Below are 20,514 nucleotides of genomic sequence, written 5' to 3' on the forward strand. Positions count from 1 at the left end.
GGCTGTACTGGACCTAGGGCATCAGTCTGGAGATTCAAACTCTGCTGTAGGGCCACATCCTAGGCCGCTAGTCAGTGTAATTGCATGGGTGTGTTTCAGCGGTGTCACTCTGCACCATATGGCTTGGCTTGAAGAAGTTTAGGACTAGCTCGTAGAAATGCAAGGTGGAGCAAATTGTTGGGCAAAATACTCCCTCTCCCCTCAGGAATTCTGCTGGGAGGCGGTGCTGAGCACAAATATTGTTTCTGGCGGAACAGAAAGGTATGGATATTCATCTTCCAATATTCCTTGATATGCTGCTGTAATCTACACAAGATGAAATAAAACTATGTTAATTTGAGTTTAATAGTAAAAATGCTCATGCTCACAAATTTGCTTTGGTGTCAGTTTAGCGTCTTTGCAGTACTTATTCTTCTGGTAACTAACTACTGAATTAGCAACATCATAAATCAATGTCTGTGAAATGCTCTTCTGCATTCTTCACAAGTTCTATACTGCTTTCAAAATACCCAGAGAAATACTTCAGATGTTTCCATGTGGTGGAATTTTTAAGTAATCAGAACATTTCTTTAAAATATTTTATTGTATTTCTTCTCTCCTTCAGTGCAATATGATATAAACTTAATAATTCCGAAGTGGTGTTTTTTAAAAATTGTTCTTTAAGTTTTTTTATATGTAACTGTTGGTTTTCTTTTTTTGGGTGTTTTCTTTGCAGGAGAATCTGAAAAGTATTCCCTTCCTAATGCAGTCCTTTAAGGCATCATCCTTACTCTTTAGTGCACCATCATTATGCTGAGAAAGTCACATCAATGCTGTCTGAGTTGGATGGGGGGCAATTGACTCCTTAAGTGTTGTTCTCTCTTAAGTTGTTCTTTCTACTGTTGCCCATACTCCTTGAATCAGTAGTAGCCTTGTTACTTTTTTTGAGGTACATCTCTGGTGTTTTCTTTTCTCTCATACATGCATACTATCTCCAAATATTTTCATTTATTCCTAAAATTGGATTTGTTCATTACTTGCCTTTGCAGAAAACCATTGTATGCTTTCCTCTCCTCTTGCATCAGTTACTGCAGCATCTGCTGGTGTTCCTTTGTATGGCCCATTTGAAATCCAAAGTTGTATTTCCTAGAATGAGTTTCTTCACACTACAGCCTTTCCCTTGACTAGACATCTTCACTAAAATTGTCCTGCTGTTGGCTTTTGTGGCTTATCACATTACTAAGTTTGCTGTTGGCTGTGACTGCATCTTCCCTCCTCCTTTTCTTCCTTAGAGCAAGGCTAGCTAGCTTTACCTACCTGCTACTTGGGGTTGTCTTCTAGCTGTCTACAGGCTATCTTCCATGCCCCCTAGGCAAGGGACGTCTTTCACATGCTCATCTTCATTAAAAAAAGATTCTTCTAACCTGACACGGAGTTTATATGCAAGTAATTAGTCAACTGATTAGGATGAGGGGCAGTGAAAGGCAGCCTAAGATTATACTAATTAGGGGCTTTTGGCAATGTAGTGAAAGATGAACAAAGATGATTACAGAGAGATGGGCCTCAAAGGCAGGGATTTACAGTTTTAGTAAAGGATTTATGGTACAGAGGCTGTTGTTGATTTACCATCTGTGAGAACTGCTGCTGCGGTGTTAATTTGAGATGTTATCTTTGAGACTCTCTTCCACGTGTAACCCAGTGTGATGGTGGATTGCCTTTTTTACAATAGTGAAGACATCTTTGTTGCTTCATTTTTTGTTTGTCTGTTTTGGGCGAACCTTCACAGGGACTGTTGTTTGCTGTAGCATAAAGACTTTGAAATTTCATTCCTGTCAGGTTTGGTGAATGCCAAATGGCTTCACACAGTGCTGAGGATATTGTAATGTGAGGGTTTAATTCCCTGCAAAGAGAGTGCCAGAGTTGGGGCATTGCCACATATAAACCATAAGGTGAACAGCAAGCAAGCATGTAAGCAGACTCTAGTGCCTTTCTTCAGCAAGGAAGAAAGTGATCAGAGAACAGCTGAGTGAAGTAGCAACATCCCCATTACCCTCCTGTCTTGTGTCTACATGGCTGTGAAGTATGGTTGGTTATGAAGTATGGTGCAGGTTGGTGCTGCACCTGGGTCAAAGCGCTCCCAAACATGGATGTAGGCTGGGCAATGAGTGGACTGAGAGAAGCCCTGTGGAGAAGGACTTGGGGTACTGGTGTATGAAAAACTTGAGTATGACTCATCAATGCATACACACGGCCCAGAAGGCCAATCACATCCTGGGCTGCATCAAAGGAACCATGGGCAGCGGGCCATGGGAGGTGATTCTCCTTCTCTGCTCTGCTCTGGTGACATCCAACCTGGAGTACTATGTCCAGCTCCGGGGCCTCCAGCATAAGAAAAATATAGACCTGTTGTAGCACTTCTGGAGGGGGGCTGTGATGGTGATCAAGGGGCTGGAGCAGCTCCCATATGAGAGCAAGGGAAGTCTTGCTAGAAGGGGAGACCTTCTGGCAGCCTTCCAGTACTTAAAGAGGGCCTATAGGAAAGATAGGGAGGGACTCTTTATCAAGGAGTGTAGTGATAGGAGGAGGAGTAGCAGTTTTAAACTGGAAGAGGGGAGATTTTTATTAGATATTCGTAAGAAATTTTTTATGTGAGGGTTGTGAGGCACTGGAACAGGTTGCCCAGAGAAGTTGTGGATGCCCCATCCCTGGAGGTGCTCAAGACCAGGCTGGATGAAGCTTTGAGCCTTCCAATGGAATGTTTTTCTGCCCATGGCAGGGAGCTTAGAACTGGATGATCTTTAAGGTCCCTTCTGACCCACACTGTTCTATGATCTATGATTCTTTGAAAGGTGGGAGGAGTGGAAATGGATAACGCCACTAGCCCATTGAGACTGAAGAACATATCCATTGCTGAATATTGGAAGAGGAGGAAAATTGCTTTAGTATTAGTATGGTATTTATCTTATGTAAGGCTCCAGTATGCATGAATGTTAAGTTAGACTAAAATACTTTCCTAAAAAAATTGGAAGGTAAATATCATAATATCATAAAATGGTTTGGATTGGAAGTGAACTTAAAGGTCATCCAGTCCCCACTAGACCAGGATGCTCTAGGCCCCATCCATCCTGGCTTTGAACACTTCCAGGGGAGGGGACATCCACAGCTTCCCGGAGCAACCTGTTCCAGTATCTCACCACCGTCATCGTGAAGAATTTCTTCCTAATGTCTAATCTAAATCTTTCCCCTTCCAATGCAAAGGCGTTCCCCCTTCTATCGCTACATGCCCTTGTAAAAAGTTTCTCCCTGGCTTTCTTGTACACATCTTGTACACCCCTTCAGGTACTGGAAGGTCGCGATAAGGTCTCCCTGGAGCCTTCTCTTCTCCTGGCTGAACAACCCCAGCTGTCTCAGCCTATCTAACCAACAAGAAGAAAAATAAGAAATACAAGTTTTATGTCATCACTTTTGTTTAATTCTTGATTGCTCTCAGGCGTACCTGAGGTTAGGAGAAGAAAAAGAAAATGAAAAATTATCTAAGGACATGGGCAAATATGGCCAAATGTAACGCGTATAAAATGCAGGACACTTGTCTTATAAATGAGGCGATTTTCTGCAGAAAGATCTATAGTTTTGTAGGACTCACAACTGTGGAGACACAGAGGTGCATTTTGTCCACTATGGCTTAAGTTTTACATCTGTAAAATAACTTTCTAAGGAATAGGAACTATTAAACACAGTAAGACTGGCCATTCATGTTGAAACTAGTAGTCTTCAGTTTTAGAGAACAAAAGTTTATTATTATTTTTCTCTAGAAAGTTCTCTTTCACAGAATTTCCTGTCTCCATGAATGTTTGTTTAGTCCTTTATTTACCTTTGTTGAACTCTGTTTCTGTAGCCCCATTGTTTGCAAATCAATGCCTTTCTAAATAAAATACCATTTCCCAGAACACTGCTAATCATTTCATGTCACAGGTGAGTTATATTGTAGTTTCCCCCCACACCCCCTTGCAAATAAAACAAAGGGTGTCAAAGGGAGTGTGGGGAGGAAGTTCATAAAAATCTCAGCACAGCTTAGTGAAGTTATTTGAAAGGTCAGGGACTTCACTGATAGTGAGGGCATTTTCTGTTAAAGGTGATTGTTTTACATCACTACTCTGAGTCAGTGGCTATGTATGTTATTTTCACAAAATATTTTGGATATGTAGGTTCTGTATACAAACATCTTTATTATTGTTTTTATGTTTAAGTATGTAAATATACTTTTTATGTTTTAAGTAAGTAAGGGAAGATAGATCTGGTAAAGAATTTTTCTGCTTCACATTTCGGAACTCTTTTTAGGTTATGAATTGCCCAGTAGTTTCCTTACCTCTGCTGCTGGCAATTTAATTAGTAGCATCATAAAGCTGCGTAAGTATATTGGTGTGCTTGTTTATCATGGGAACAAGACATTTCTTTCTAATTCGTAGGTGCTTACTTCTACTTCCAGAAGTAATATGGATTTGGAAGTAGTAGAGGTAGAGATATTCAAATTTATATGCAGGATATTACTAATCACAATAGTAGAATTGTTCAGTTTATCCTTGTTAAGAAGGGAAGAAAAGTAAAATAAGTTAGAAAAATGGGGAGGGAGTAGGAGAAAGTGACGTGTTGATTTAGAAATTCGAATGATAAAAACTCATCAGCATATATCAAGTGTGTTTTAAAAAATAGCTAATAGGTCTGAATAACATAATCATAGTCAGTAATCAATGTGGAGTACGTGGAGGTCCTCTGAGGATTAATTTTACATCTGACAGTGTTTAACCTTTTTATTAGTGATGAGGAAGAAATATAGAGTCATTACTGATAAAAGCGTGCAGATGACAACAGGGTAAGTGCCATGTTAAGTAGAGATCAGAGGAGAGCTAAGTGAACTTGAAAGCTGGAGTGCAAGGAAGGACTGTATGTTTTCACACAGAAATGAAGACATATGTCCAGTCTAAAGAAACACAGTCAAGGAAAGTGGTTGAAAATGACTGGGAACCTGTGCTTTTTGATGTCTGATTAGAAGTATCCAAAACTAGATGAATACTTGGCACTGTTATGTCATTGCAATACTTCACCTAGCTCATGCAGCGTCACAGCTTGTAAAGGACAACAAACTCAAGGGAGCTCAGAAGAACAACTGTGTTGAACCATGAAACGTTTGGAAGTACACCTTTGAAGTTCCTTAAGTCTGCCACTAGAATCTATTCAGTGCATCAAATTTACAATATTTGATCTGGGTTTGCAAGAATGCTGTAGAGAACTGCTTTTTAATAGTTGAGATGACCCACAGAGTAGCAGACCATTAGTAGAACAGACCTAAATGACTAAACAAATGTAGGCTGTGAATTAGGCGAATTCATTTTTGGAAGACTTTAAGGATTGAACAGCTGTTACTTAGGTGCCTGTCGTCCTGATGGGATGCACCTATGAATGCTGAGAGGGAGCTGACTGATGTCATTAGGAGCCACTTTTCATAACCTTTGAAAGATCATGGCAATTGGGAGGGATGTCTGAGGACTGGAGGAAAGCAAATGTCACTCCCATCTTCAGATGGAGCAAGAAAGGGGATCCAGGAAACTGCAGACAGATGAGCCTCACTTCAGTCCCTGGGAAGGTGGTGAAACAGCTAATTCTGGAAACCATTTCCAGCCATATGAAGGACATTGTTAGGAGCAGTCAGCACAAATTCACCAATGAGAAGTGACCAACTTGATAAACTTCTCGACCAACTTAATAACCTGATATGACAAAATGACTGACTTGGTAGATGAGGGAAGAGCACCGGATAATGTCTGGTTTGACAACAGTATAGCTTGTGACACTGGCATCACGGTCACCCCTTCTGTTTTATAAAAGACACTCACTCTTCACCCAGGAAGACATGGCCGCCTGGCTTATGAACCAACTGAGAGTGCCAATGTAGAGCTGTATATCAAATATTACTAATGGTTAATTTATTTATTATTTTTACATTTTTTAAAAGAAGGTTAGACATTCTAATATTTTCTTCCCACACCCCAATGGACTGTCTGGCATGCACCCAACTTTGGAGACCACAGCTCTAGGTTGTCTGTGTTTGGGGTGAGGGACATGAGGTGACCTCCAGAGGTCCCTCCAACCTCAACCCTTCTGTGATTCAAGAGTCTAAAAATGCTGAGAAGTAATCTTATAAGTGCATTTAAGTGACGTGTTTGAGATGATGATGTTGTAGAAACTGGATTATTCTGTACAAATACTTTTTTCAGAGAGGAAGACAAACAGGAAGCAGACACAATAGCTATAGATGCATAATCTTCGAATCAATACCAGGAGACAGTTGTAGGGGAGTGATATGCTTCCAGACCTGAAGCTGAAAAGAAGGCTGTGTTGTTAGTTTATGGGAGCAGTACTTTGAAGGGCTGCTAACAATTAGGAACATTTGCTGAAGTGAAAAAGATTCAACTAGTCATCAGGATCTGTACATCACCAGTAGACAGGGGGAGGGGGAGAGAGAGAGAGAGAGAGAGAGAGGCATTTTGTGAAAGAGATTTAAGAAAGATATAGCTCCAAGTCCTAGAAACATTAAACATTGTGGAAAACAAAGGTATGCAAAACTTGCTGATTTGCTGTGTTAAACTCTTCTTCTAGTAGAAGAATTCTTTGTTCATCTGAACAAATAATAGTTTACTTTTACAAGCCATTTAGTTGTGGGCTATCACCCTTGGCTCCAAAGGGAGCAGAGGAACTGCAAGATGTGAATAGGTCAGGCTGGCTGAGAGTAGGGTAGGGGATCGCAGTCCATGATTTGATGTGACAGTACAGGAAATTTCTAGTTCAACCCATGAACAGAGTTGAAACCTAAGACCTGAAATGATGCTCAAATGAATTACTAAAGAAGAGAATGCAGTTAGCTCAGTAATCTGACATCTCTGTGATTTAAAATGTTAAAAATCTGTGATTGCACATGTCACTAAAATATGTGCTGTGGTTCAGGCAGGAATTAATTACTTTTAGTCCTGAGGTCTGTGCTGTACATTGGGTTAGACTGGGTGATGACAGATTAATGTATGAATGTCTCACGTACACTTGAAATATCCCTGTATTTAGACTGCAATGACGCTTGACACACAGCTCTTAGTACCCATTGAAGTTTTCAGACCTATAGGCTACCTCAAAGAATAAAGGCCAAACATAACTCCTTAATAAGATTTTTAAACATTTAAATAGAATGCATTTACATAAGAAGAAAATTGACTCTACTGTTTATTCTTTTCTCTGTAAGTAATTAAAGGTAAACTAAGCAATGGACTTCGAAGTACATGTGAAAATATATCTGTATACACTGTATAGAACAGATTATATGATATTACTAGAATACTATAATAAAAAAATGGTATTTTCCAAATAATGATGCTAAAATCTCTGAGCTAGTCTACTCTGTCATAAATTAGTGACAGAAAGGGACAAGTCTCTGTGGCCAGCTCTCTGCAGGACAACTCCACATGGCTAGCTCTCTGCAGGGACAACTCTTAAGTGGGGAGCCTTGAGCACCCGGCTGATTTTTTATCCTCTGGTTTTGTAGAGGTTTTACTGTTTTTTAAATTCAAGGAATTATGGGCACAGCATCCCACCACTCCAGCATCCTTCTCAGCCCTGGGCAGCCGGGAGCATGGGAAACCAACAGTCTCTGCTGCTGCAGACAGCTGTCTGTGTAGAAGTGTCCCACAGAGGGCTGGCCATGGAGAGTTGGTAGCAGAGAGTTACCATAGACCCCGTCAGTGATACTGTCCCTATTTGTACTGTTTGAAGACATAAGCATACGTTTAGCTTTTATTATATTATCCTATCCTGAAGTGAACTTTGGCAACTGGGAGGGCAGTCTTCCCAGTTTAAGGAATTAGGGTCCCAAGAATATCAGGCCCTTTTCACAAAGGATCAGAGATGCTTGCCAGAGATGTGTTATGACCTGGACAAAACATCTCTCATCAGGCATGGAACAGGAATCGGTAGAAAGCAAGAATAGTTTGAAAGACCTGACAATCCTTGGATTTGCTAGTACTTAGGTACTACTGTGTGTGCACAGACCTGAAATGGTTTTACAAGGTTAGAAAGCATGAAGCTCTATGCGGCCTCAATTTGTCTTTTTGTTGTGGTGCAACATTTAAGTGAGTTTAGAGCTGACTTAATCCTCTTCTAAGCAAGGATTGGAAGTAATTATTTTATCTGAGTAGTGTAGTGTCGGTGCCCTGTTCTGCTGTGGGGGGGATTCAAGAGTTCTCCTTTTGGGTCATATGAGCTTGGGCATGTCAATGTGGCAGCAGTAATGTTTTTAATGCTCTCAAATATGGAGAGCAAACTTGTGAAAATGTTAGAGGTTTCTAAAATTAATTATTTATTCTCCTTCTGGGAGGAAATTATAGACATGATAAATTAAATAAAGTATAATTTATTGCAAGAGATAATGACAAAAAATTGGGGGGGGGAAGCAGTCGCTAACTCCATTTGAAAATAGAAACTTATTTATACCTGTAGCACAGTGAAAGCCTGTTGTGCTGACTGAATTTAACGAGCAGACCTGGGATTCAGCCTTGGTACTACTAACTACTGGAGGCGTTATTGATGTGGTGAATTAATTAGCCGTGTGATGAAGTTGCTTGTCAGGGGTTTTTGACTGTTTCATCACTGTGGCACCTCCTACAGGTTAATTCATTGAGCAACACAGGTAAAACCTCCAGATGGAGGTTCTGCTCTCTTGTCATCCGGGCACAGAGAGTTGTACTGACATCAGTAACTAAATCAAGATGAATATTTTCCTAAGTTATTGATTGAGTACCTAGAGCTGTATTATAGAACTAAATGGTTTGGGATGCATCTGTAGCAGTTCATAGTCACTGCATGGGAAAACGCATACACAATAATTTAAAAAGCAAAACAAACACGGTAAAAGCCTTTCTCACTTGAAGGAAAGCCCCCAGACTAAGTGGAGCAGAAAACCTGGAGAATTAGGAAAGAAAAAAAAAAAAAAAAGGGGAAGTTCTTCGATTAGGCAAGGTAGGAGCTCCATGGGCTTCAGTAATTGTTTGAATTCTTTCTATGTATAATTTTTTTTTATGGCATTTGTTCTCAAGTGTCTCCATCTACACGTTCAAATTCAGAACATAAACAGCTCATTTAATTAGATGATGAACTATTTTACTTAAAAATTATAGTGAAAAATGCCATTTGTAAGATAGTCTAATAACAAATTCAAGGAATACCCATATGTCCTGTCTATTTTTTCATTTACTGTATCCATTGATGAAGTAGAATATAAACGTCAATATATTCTCTCCAAAGTCTAAGCTTTTAAAATATTGGGCAGAAGAAATATAAAATTCATCTTAACATTATTAGATTTATGAAAATATTTTAAGGTTGTGGAATCCTTTATACAGAAATGCTTTGGGGTTGCTTTTGTTGTTGTTAGTTTTGTGGTTTTTTTTTTAATTGTGGTATAGCTGAAAAGCCTCTCAGACCAGCAAAGCTAATGCTGCCTTTATTCTTTACATAGAACTAGAAGTGTGTGGAAATGGTCTGGATTTCTCATCTAGGCTTAATATGCTATTATCTAACAGGATGCACTAAGTGTTCTCTAACAACTGCAGAACTCATCAAGCAAATGGAAAGATTAGCCCTGAAATCAAGCTTCAAACTTTATTTTCTCACAATCAATAGGCACGTAATGCACAATGGATTTATAATGATATTGAGATTGACTGCTTATATACTTTTCAAAGTTCAAAGCTGAAAACAGCTTGTGTGTGCAAGCAATCCACAGCAGAGTTTCTAAATAGGGGCTTGTGATAAATAAGTGAGATTTGGTTTGACTTAAATGGCCCATCAGTCTCATATGGGCTTAGCAGGAAGATTTCATGCTCAAAAAGATAGGGTTGGAGAAGCATCAAGCATTGGTTTCACATCACCTGAGATTGCTTTGTGGAGTCTGTCTTCTGAGACACATAAAGACAAGAGGCTCATTAAAAATGAGCGGCACCACGGAGAATGATTGAACTTCAAGTACACTTGTGTTTCTTAGCTTGAAGAGTTTAAAGGTGAAGATACGTTTTAAAAGCTCAACTGGCAGATGAGAAAAATACTGTCAAGTTTCTCAATGAAATCCCTTTATATATAGATAAGTAGGATATTGTAGTAGTTTTTTGACGACAGCCAAAAAACCCAAACCAGACTAAAACAAAAAACTTACTCAGCTCAGAATGTCCTGATAGCTGGATGAAATGATAGTTAATAATGCTGTCTGATAACTTCAGAGGCAGTATTAACTCTCTGTAAAAGACAGCAGAGCCTGGGAAGAAATGAGTCTCGGGGCTCACTTTGAGGGTATTCTACACTGTTCTGGCAATGCAACTGTGATGTCTTAAAAGTTCGCCATGGGCCAGTTGTCTTAGAACTGACTTTTTCCTATTGCAAAACTGAACTATTTTACACTGTTGTATTCATTGACCTTAGAAAAATATAATGATGCTGAGTTTTAAAATCAGAATTTAACTTCTTATTTGCTTCTTATTCTGATATAATCTGTGCTGTTAACAGGTGCAGTTATAGTAGTTATACAGTGGTTACGGTAATTTAAAACATCATGGGTTTTTATTATTCTATGACAGCAGGAGGGTTGTTTGTTAATGTGTGTCCATTTACCTAACGCTATAAGGCAAGGAATGAAGAAATCGACTTTGACCTATGAAGTAGCACTTCAGTTTGTTCAGTCAGAGCAAGTGTTCTTTAACTCAATATTAATTGTAAATTTATGTGATAAATGAGCTGAAGCAACATAGTCTTTTTCTCATAGTCACATGGCATGAAATGCAGATGAAAGCTGGTTTGTTTTGTGAAAACTTGTATTGACTCTTGGCACAACCGTAGACAAAAGCACAGCGGCTGTGTACTATGTTGCTTATTCTTGCCTTTGTTCACATCCATTCATTCATGCACATCCATTACATGGGGAAAAAACTTTTGGATGGATATTTGAATAGCACAATTCCTAACTTAAGAATGAAGGTAATGGCTTTTAGTAATTACAAGAAAAAAGTGCTATTTTTCAAAATTGCTAAGTACCTTAGTGAAAATCCTGGTACACTGGGATCAGGAACTTAATAGCTTTGTGAGTTAAACGACTGGCAGTGCTGACTGTGGGGAAGGTGGTTTTGACTGTCTTTTATTAGGCTGTATTTCCCCAGAGCCCTAGGATGGATGTAGCGTGAAAAGATTTGTGCTCATGACAGTCTGAAAATCTAATACAGTGTTTTCTGAACGGATGTTAGAGAAATGGTCTGGTGTGGTCTCATAATCACAGTCTGGATGACTGTATGTTTCCTAGGTTACATTGTGTTTTGAAGGAAGTGTTGAGGTGAGCATACCCTTTATTGTGATGGATTTTGGCCATGAGGCATGCACGTCGGTCCCTTCTTCCTATCTGGGGTTGAGGGCGAAGACTGAATATCCGCACTGTTTTTTTCCTTCCTTCTAAACTGCATTTATTTCATCTTAGATTTTCTAGTGTACACATTTCTTGCTTGAATATCACTTGTGAAGTGTTGTATTGTTTCCCACTTGTATTGTTTCCCAAATGCCTTCTCCTGCTCTCCTCTCCCCTCCTCTAGACAAATCTTTCTGGGGCAGCTCTGCCATGCTGTGTTTTACTGGTCTGTGAAGATAGTGGGGTACTCAGGTGAAATGAAAAGGAGTAAGTGGTTTTTTAGGGTAATCAGTTTAAAAAGTGGAATTAACATGAAGCTACTGAAAGCAGACAGCTGTCTTCTTTCCTTTTGTTGAATTTTGCCTGTCTTCAAGAGATCAGCACAACTGCTTACATCCCTTGTAAATATCATATTTAGAGATTAATGGTGAGTGATTCTTGAGCTTACCCTTTGTCAGGGCAACACTTTACTTAAGGAAACTACTTAAGGTTTTGCCTCTAGGCCTTGGTAGCTGTATAGAATCAAATGAAACCAGGGAAAAAAAACCCCAAACAAAAGAAATGATTAATTTTTTACTATGTTCAGATGTTTTCTTTTTAATTCGAGCTGCACATGCATGGGCATGTTTTGGTGATAGCTCTCAGTGAACTGAAAGGAGAAGTGAGGGTAAAATTGCAATAAAATCCAAGTGAGGAATGGATAGAAGCATTCTACATAACAATTAAAAGGGGGTACCTTCTGTTACCAACATAAGAAATCACAGATAGATACTGAGTCGTAAAGAGATCCCTATGGTATGCATTTTGTCCCTCGACTGACAGAAGAGTGAAGTGCTGCAGACTACTGCTTCGAAGTCACAGCTGATTAATATACAAGCTGGGAACTGGGCTGAAAATTACCCTATTTCTTTTCTTCTCTAGGAAAGAGTACAGAAAACGTTGTGTTTTACTGTAGTTTTTCAAAACAGAGGTGTCATTTCCAGTCCTTTAAGAGGCATTGCATGTTAACTTGTCAAAAGAAAGCTTACCTAATTGTTACTTTCTGTATTATATTACTGTTATATGTACATCTGTTTCCCACTCTCCCAGTACATCCTTACTAGTCTCTTGTTTCAAGTAAATGGGGAGAAAAATACTTCTCTCATGTGCCTTCCTGTGGCATCTGCTTTCTTTGCCAACCAAGGTGATTGAATACTTTTACACATTTAATAAAGGGGTTATGTGCACTCCTGGGTCGTAGCTATAAAAATAAACTAAGTGGATCCTATGATATAAACTATATCAAAGAAGTGTTAGGTTCATTTTTGTTTTCTCTTAAGAGGCTTATTCCACTGCCACAGTATCTTTTGATTTTTTAATTTTATTTTAAGAATGTGAAAAGAACTCTCATTTTGTTAGTTATTTGTAGGTCAAAGCTTTATGTCAAAACATTTCAGGCAGTTTATATAAGACTTCTGCATTTTGAAGCACAGTCTTGTCATGTATTTGTGATAAGATACAGAAAATATGAGAAATCTGCCTTTTATTTATTAATTTATGTAGTAGTTTTGACCACAGCCCGTAATTTTGGCATGTATATCACCTCCATTTTGCAACTGGTATGCCCGGTATGGCGTTTTTAGTAAGCTATATACACCTGTAGGTTAAATATATGTTAGAAATTGAACTTCTAAGTGTTCTTGAAAAGTCATCCCAAAGTACTTATCACGTGGATTTTTTTTTTATTCTTATAAGGCTTTCTTTTAAAAAACTTACCATAACAGTATCTATTAGATTTATAATGTGAATTCCTTCATCTGGAACTCTACTTAAGCATTAAATTAATAATTGAAAAGGCAGAATGGTATGTATACAAAAAGAAATGGAAACTAAAAATGCCCCAAAACAAAAAAAATCACACAACCCCCCCATGTAAATTTATCCATAGCAGCTATTTGTACAAGGAATATCTCTTTCAATATTAACTTGTGTTGAACTTGGAGGCCAGCTAGTAGTTTTTAATGCCCATCAGGATACCCTTCCCTATTACTAAAGCATAAAATCCAAATGACTTCTGCAAATATGCTTGTTTTAATAATACCTTCCAAAGTAGGGTCTCCTAAATACATTTCTACCTAGTCCTGTACTTTCTTTATTGGATCGAACACTCAAATATTTCTTTTGGTAGACATGTTGTAATTAATCATAACCACAGCAGGGATATGTTTTGCCTATGTAAGCATACATGCGCACTTGGCCATATAATCCATGCCATATATTAAGACAAGCTGTCACTAATGCAAAATCAAACACCCTGGCATTAAAAAATCCTAGAAATAAGTTTACTCAGAGAATGTTTATGTGCACCTGCTTTCTCACAAGCCTCGTAAATATTCACTGATATAAAAATGACACAAATATATGGATATTATTTGCTTACATGAGATGGGTGATATTTATTCTAGGAGCCCTTAGTCAATGTCTTGTCTTTTATCCTTGGTGAATGGTTTCTGCTCCTATGTCTTGGTATCTAAAATGAGTTTACATGCATTTTCTGAGAATAAACTGTTTTTTATCAGGGCTTTTCACTAAAGTCCAGGAACTCAAATTTTGAATTATTCTCAGTAACTGTTAGGGAAGTGTAATTTTTAAGAAAACCTTTTATTTGCCTAAATGTGGGCAGATTTCCAAGGAAGTTAGAACTGACAGATAAGCCTTTTGTAAAATGCAATTTTGCTTCAGTATCCCATGTCATCAAAACTGAAACGTTTTTGGAGACATTTGTGTTGATTCAATTTCTGTCAGGTAAGTAGAAGGAGAACAGAGAGAACAACTGTAAATGTTTTATGAACATGCGGTGAGCTTTTGAAGTCTCATAAGTAACAGCTTTAAATGTTTACCCCAAACCATTTTTTTCTGTATACTGTCGATCACCTGCGATACTGCTGGAATTGGATCTGTGAATTCATAACTTTATAGCATTCTCATACCACCTTTTCCACTTGTATTAGCACAATTTATGTAATTTTCCACCTGTTTTATGCTCTTGCAGCTAGAATTAATATCTGGCCTTTCTTAGGTGCAAAATACACGGCTTTACGTCATAATCTTCGCTCTGGCTCATGAGATGTTTCCAGATAATTCTTCTGTCCTCTGCCTTTTTCAAAACCCTTGTAAAGCACAGCTGCAATCAGAGTTCTTTAACTGTAAAATCTGTTTCATTTTGCTCTTCTCCCTCACTCCTGTGCATATGCAGACTTGACAGGATGTAGATCCTGGTTTAAATTAGATTGAGCACATGGTTTTCAGAGCCCCTGACCAGTAATCTAGATTACAGTGTTATTTTACAGCTCTAAACACTTGCCTCTACTATAAACCACAAACTTGGTGTGTTTTGAGCGAAAATAAATATTCCATTTTAAACCAGACTACCGACTGATGAAAACTCACTTATAGAGCCAGGAGAAGAATTTTTGGCGTACCTATGTTACTGGTGGTACATGGTAGCTCTGTGTATACTTTGTAGGCGCACAGAGAAGAGTTTATGCTAGCTGTCTCTGAGCTAGGATGTCTGGGAAGTCCTTTTAATATGTAGCGCTGTAACATTTTTGAAAGGGCAGGTAGAACCTTTTATTTTTGCTGAGAATTTACACACAGAGCAGAATCCGGGCAGGTCATTGTGTCTGGTTTCTAATATATTTTTTAAACTGTCCATTTCAGTAGCTGTAGTTAGTTTACTTTAAGCTTTATTGGCTCAACCATTTACTGATTTCAGAAAAAGCAACGGTTTTGTATTAGACAATGTTTGTCATCACACAATCTTTAATAAAAGTTATACAGTAGACTAGACCTGTCATACAGGTTTAGAAACAGCATTTTATTTACATTTTATTTATTCTAAGTTAAAAATTCTGCATTGATTCCCACTTTTGCTTTCTCTGTTAGCTAGTTTATAATTGAGATTGGCTTTTTGTTTTCCAGTTTATGATGTCTTATCTGCCCTGAAGGGAGAAGTAGTTCACTCTCTGATTTGATGATTCATCAGTTTAGGGGCTCAGGATCCTGTTTTCCTACTGCTGCGTTTCTCAGATAATTTTCTAATTGTCATGAGACTATCTAGATAGGATGATTGCCCCAAAATCTAAAACTTTAAAACTGCAAAAGGAAGCGCAAGGTGATGCTGCCTCATCATCCCAAGCAGCAGCCCTTTGGGATGAAAGCTGACTCATTCACAGTCTAGTCAAGCTTAACAATTGCAGCTTGTCACAGTTTTCTGTTATTTCGCTTTTCCTTTGCCTTGATATGTTGTCCAGATGATGTGCTTGGTCCATCTGATGCAGGGATGTTCACAAGGATACAAGGATGGGAGGGAATGCAGCTGGCTGAGGAATGGTATATTCTTGATCTGGGTAGAGGCTTTTTTTTTTTTTTTTTTTCTCAGACGGAAAGAAGAGATCCATTGCCTAGTGAGAGATGAATCTTTGATTGCACTATTAAAGCCCCCTGATACTGCACATGATCAGGGGCAAGTCCTGCATGACCAGCTTAGTGGCTTTCTATGATGGGGTAACCACAGCAGTTGACACGGGTAAACCAACAGATGTAATCTGTCTGAACTTCTGTAAAGCCTTTGACACAGTCCCCCACAACATCCTTCTCTCTAAATTGGAGAGAAATGGATTTGATGGGTGGATGGGTTGGTGGATAAGAAGCTGGTTGGGTAGTTGTATTCAGAGAGTAGTGGTCAACACATCCTCAGCATGAGGGATATGGAACTCTTGGAACAGTTACAGAGGAGGGCTGCAAAGATGATCACAGGGCTGGAGCACCTCCCATATGAGGACAGGCTGAGAGAGTTGAGGTTGTTCAGCCTGGAGAAGAGAAGGATCCGGGGAGATCTTATAGCGACCTTCCCCCCTGAAGGGGGCCTACAAGAATGCTTGGGAGGGACTGTTCACAAAGGCTTGTTGTGATAGGACTAGGGGAAATGGGTGTAAACTGGAGAGGGTCAGATTTAGACTAGACATAAGGAGGAATTTCTTCATGATGAGAGTGGTGAGGCACTGGCACAGGTTGCCCAGGGAAGCTGTGGCTGCCCCATCCCTGGAGGTGTTCAAGGCCAGGTTGGACGGGGCCTTGGGCAGCCTGATCTGGTGGGATGTCCCTGCCCATGGCAGGGGGGTTGGAACTGGATGATCTTCAAGGTCCCTTCCTACCCAGACTATTCTATGATTCTATGATTCTATCTAGATAGCCAGCTTTCAGATCAGATATCAAAAGCTTTATTTCTGTTTCAAATATCTACATTATACTTAGAGTTAATCAATAAAAACACATTTCCAGTATAAAACTGAAAAGACAGACACAACATAATTTAGAATACTTTTAGAATGAGATAAAGAAGAATGCTAATAAAATCTGGGGTTCATCTAATAGGTTCATCTGTTCTGCAACAGAATTCATGGTACTATGGCAGACCAGAAACCATAAGTGTTTGCTGTAAAGGAAAACTGTGTTTTATCCCAAAGCAGGGGTCCTTTTGTCAGTTCTAATATGCACGTATGTTCTCTGCCAATGCTTGCTTTGCTTATCATAAACATTACAAGTTTGAGCACTTGTACATTGGGCAGCAAATTTTTGAAATAAAGTACATATTGATTTGAGATCTTTGCAATGTATAAGACCAGCAAAAATAAAGCAGTATCCAGAATAAATGGAACTTATTTCTATGTTAGTTTTTCTCACTTATCCAATTTTGTCTTCTATCATCCTACTTTTTGATAAGGTATTTTTGAGACTACTTCATAACAGATGTCATAGTTTCGGTCTATAGCACACAGAATACTTTGGAAAAATCTTTAATCACATGAGGGAAAATATAGTGTATTTTTTATCCCATTTACTTTAATTGTTTGCTTTCATCTTAAACTGTATTCCTCATTTAAGGTCATAAATTTTGCAAGATCTAAAGTAATTTAACCAGATAAAAATAGAAACGTGCAACAAAGACTACATTTGGACAATGGCATGGTTGTACTGAACTGGGTTCATGATTGTAAAATGGATAATTGCAGCTGAAAGAACTGTAAGCTGTAATAGACTGTGTTGCATCTTGTGCATTTGTCAATTGAATTTGTCTTTGGAATCCAAAAATATCTATAAAATGCAGCATAAACCAAAGAATATTAATGGGATGTGTATCTCCTGTTTTACTTATAAATATTTCAGTCAGTATAGAATTCACCCTTTAAAATAGTTTGACTATCCAAACTGTAATGCCAGTATAGCAGCACGTATTTTGATTTTTATTATAAATTCTAACAGCAGACTTGTGTAGAATTTCTCAAGTGTGTTTATATACACACTTATAAACAACTGGTTATAAAGGTTATAAACACTTAGAAACAACTGGTTATAGAGTTGTATAAAGGTAATAAACAATTGCTTATCTTGGTAGTGGCTCATGTTTCAAAATGGTGCAACGATGGCAGTGACTGAAGACCACTGATAGTTTTTCAGAGTTTACTAGCCCTTGTTGGTATAATATGTGGATAACTTTTTATGAAATGGAAACCTAGTACAGTATGAACACCGTGATGAGAAAATAGGTGAAGCACTGCAGAGGAAGGCAGGAAGGCTCGAGTAGATGCAAGTGTAGGGTTTTGTCAAATGTCGTGACCTGTTTCTAAATAACTTCATCTTATTTGTCATACAGTCATATGTGGGGGTCAGAACTTTGGGCATAAGCCATTAGTACTGTTGACTACTCTTGATTTACTCTTGATTTACTCTTGATTGTTGCTTTGCTAGTTTGGCTAAGCTTTTTGTTGTTGTTTATACAGCAAGTTTTTTATGTTATTCTTAGTTCAGTCTATGAACTTGCCACACCTATATGTGCCATGTATGCTATTTTAATCTGCAAAAGACTTAAAAAAAGTCATGGTTGTGCAAAGCTGTCATTAGTATTCCACTTATCCTTAGCGGCTGGCTTTATAAAGAAATGTAGCTTGGCATCTGTGTTGTTAAAGATCTGATGTATGCTGGTAGGTTTTACAGTTTAATTACTTGTAGTAATAGTTGCTACAGCTTGGCTATTAGATGTGAGTGGAAGTAACAGAGGAATGGAAGGAGTTCAAAAGTTCCCTTTAAAACTCTTCCTATGTGAAGATAGATACCCATTTTGAGGAAGTTACAAGATGGTACTTTCGTAAAGGTTCAAAGGATGTAAATGGCAAAGCTAAAAAAAAAAAAAAGAAATCCTGTCAGAGGAATTTAGCTATAGACTCACAAAATAAATGCAGAAAAATGAGCGGTAAGAAACAATCCTGTGTTGACAGACAAATGGTCTAGACAAGTAGAACTGTCATTCTGTTTATCCACATTTTTGACATCTTTCTTAATACTGAGAAGAGGTAGAAGCCTTTACTAACCATCTGGAATCACAAGTTCTTCCTTTTTTTTGAGTACTGGACATTGTGAAGCACTTGTCTGCACTTCTGAATTTGAGCAAGAAAACGCCTTAAGATATTCTGTGTCTTCTTTTTGGTAGAGATAGGTATGATGTCTCTGGGGAGACATTATAGCAGCCTTCTCGTACTTAAAGGGGGCCTATGGGAAAGCTGAGGAGGGGCTCTTTGTCAGTTATCGGAAGAGGGGGAATGCTTTTAAACTGAAAGAGGGGAGATTAAGACTAGATATTAGTAAGAAATTTTTTACTGTGAGGGTGGTGAAGCACTGGAAAGGGGTTGCCCAGAGAAGTCATGGAAGCCCCATCACTGGAGGTGTTCAAGGCCAGGTTTGGATGAGTCTAAGATGAATCTGATCTGGTGGAAGGTGTCCATACCCATGGCAAGGAGTGTGGAATGAGATGATCTTTAAGGTCCCTTCCAATCCAAACCATTCTATGATTCATTCTATGATTCTTTGATCTAGTTAGGTATAGGAGCTGTTGTGTACATTGATGAGTCCTGAGTTTGAACTCTAAACCTTGATTTATGCCGGGTTTTTATTTGGCTGTATCTTTTGCCAAGCTTGACTACGTTACACACTGCATAACTTGATATTTAAATTTATGTCCTAGTATCATTTGCAGTACCTTTACAAGGAAGCTCGCTTTTGCTTCACCTGTGGTTTGGGGGTTTTTATTTGTCATAAAAAAGTACAAATAGGTCTGTAAAATTAAATGTTCTGCTTTTGTGTCTGAAACTTAGCTTGCGGCATATTTTATGAAGTTTGAAGTAATATTTATGCATGTACTAGAACAAATGTGTAAATGGCTGCCTAATTTTCTAAGCCTTCCCGCTGGAAATGTTGCAGATGTTATTTGATATACTTCATGCAAATCTCTTGTATTTCTGAATTTGTTTAACTTTAGCAGAGGGATAATTTGTATCTGTTGTTATCACTGAGATGAAATATTAGAATTTGGAGCTGCAAGTTCTTTTATGGGGTTTCTATTCCCACTGGATTATCTAACTGAATGTTGTGCACTTAAAATCGTGCAGGAAGATTCAATGTCCAGAGGTGCCAATTTCCCTGGTATACCTAGAGCTAACGAAGACTTCCAGTATTTTAGAATGGGTGACCTGTATCCAGGAGCAGGGCAAACATGATACATTTATGAAGACCACTGGCACTGTAAAAGAACAAAATCAGAAATTATTTGGTGATTGCATATAAAATTAATTTCTTTTGAAGATTATATGCTTGCAAAGTGCTTGTCATGAATCTCAAATATACACTGGGATTAGCTATTGGGAAGGCTGGACTTCAATTAGGTGAAGTTTGTCAAGTATAATGACATTTTATCTTGTATTCTACTTTTTGATGGGTATTCTGTAATGCCATTTATAATGTCCTAGGAAAATTTAAATTTTTCAAGTCCTTTCTAAAGCAAGATTTTGTCTGTTTCCTATTTTAATACTGCTTGGCAAGGCTAAGCTTGCTGTGCTTATGGCCAGATAGCAAAGATGATGAACAGCCATGAAGTTTAGTTCTGTTTGAACAGCTCCAGAATTTAGTTTAATATGGACTGAAATACCCATGAGTGGGGTTATATTCGTTTTCCTAAATCA

General features: G+C 38.3%; 1 protein-coding gene across 13 annotated transcripts in view; it reads left to right on the forward strand.

The window, feature by feature from the left end:
• PTPRM (protein tyrosine phosphatase receptor type M) overlaps positions 1–20,514 on the forward strand; it is a 480,321-nt gene that overhangs the window by 91,351 nt on the left and 368,456 nt on the right. The window lies entirely within an intron of this gene.

The sequence above is a fragment of the Cuculus canorus genome, chromosome 2 (genome assembly GCF_017976375.1).
Source record: "Cuculus canorus isolate bCucCan1 chromosome 2, bCucCan1.pri, whole genome shotgun sequence".
Taxonomy (NCBI): domain Eukaryota; kingdom Metazoa; phylum Chordata; class Aves; order Cuculiformes; family Cuculidae; genus Cuculus; species Cuculus canorus.